The sequence below is a fragment of the Cyprinodon variegatus genome, unplaced genomic scaffold (assembly GCF_000732505.1).
Source record: "Cyprinodon variegatus isolate N-32 unplaced genomic scaffold, C_variegatus-1.0 Scaffold481, whole genome shotgun sequence".
NCBI lineage: Eukaryota > Metazoa > Chordata > Actinopteri > Cyprinodontiformes > Cyprinodontidae > Cyprinodon > Cyprinodon variegatus.
This window is the reverse complement of record NW_015150934.1, coordinates 400,334-400,938: the sequence shown is the minus strand read 5'-3', so window position 1 is coordinate 400,938 and position 605 is coordinate 400,334.

Below are 605 nucleotides of genomic sequence, written 5' to 3'. Positions count from 1 at the left end.
TCCTCTGCATCTACTGCAGTTCCTCCAACTACCTCCAGCCTTGCTGCTCCATCAGCCGCAGTCATTGGATCCAGAAACCCCAAATCCATTCAAAGAAGGAATCCTTTTCTCTCTAGTCTCCTTCTTGAGCAAATACCATCTTCATCTGCTCAAACAGCTCCTCCTCCTTCGTTCAAGGGGCCATCACAAGCTCTCCATCTCACTACACCTGTCATGTTACCTTCATTGCCTTCCTCTACTCTGTTTTTCTCTCCATGTTCAGAAGTTCTCCCCCAAACCATTAACACCAAGGGTCCTGGTAGGGTGGAGGAAAAACAGAGTCCAAAAACACCTGAAGAAATGAAACCAGTCAGGAAACCAGACGGGCCACCCATCTGTTTGTCTGAAGAACCCACAAAGAGCATTTCCACCAAAGGTTCCAACTCCACAGTCCGAATTAACGTTCTAACCAAGTCTCAACTAGAGTCCACTTCAGGGAAACTGTTTGTCAAGTTTCATTGGAAGAATAAGAAGGCTGGCACAGACTCTACAAACATCTCTACTAAGAAAAGAAAATCCCTGCCTTCACCAGAGCAACCTACCTGCAAGAACCTCCCTGAAGCTAC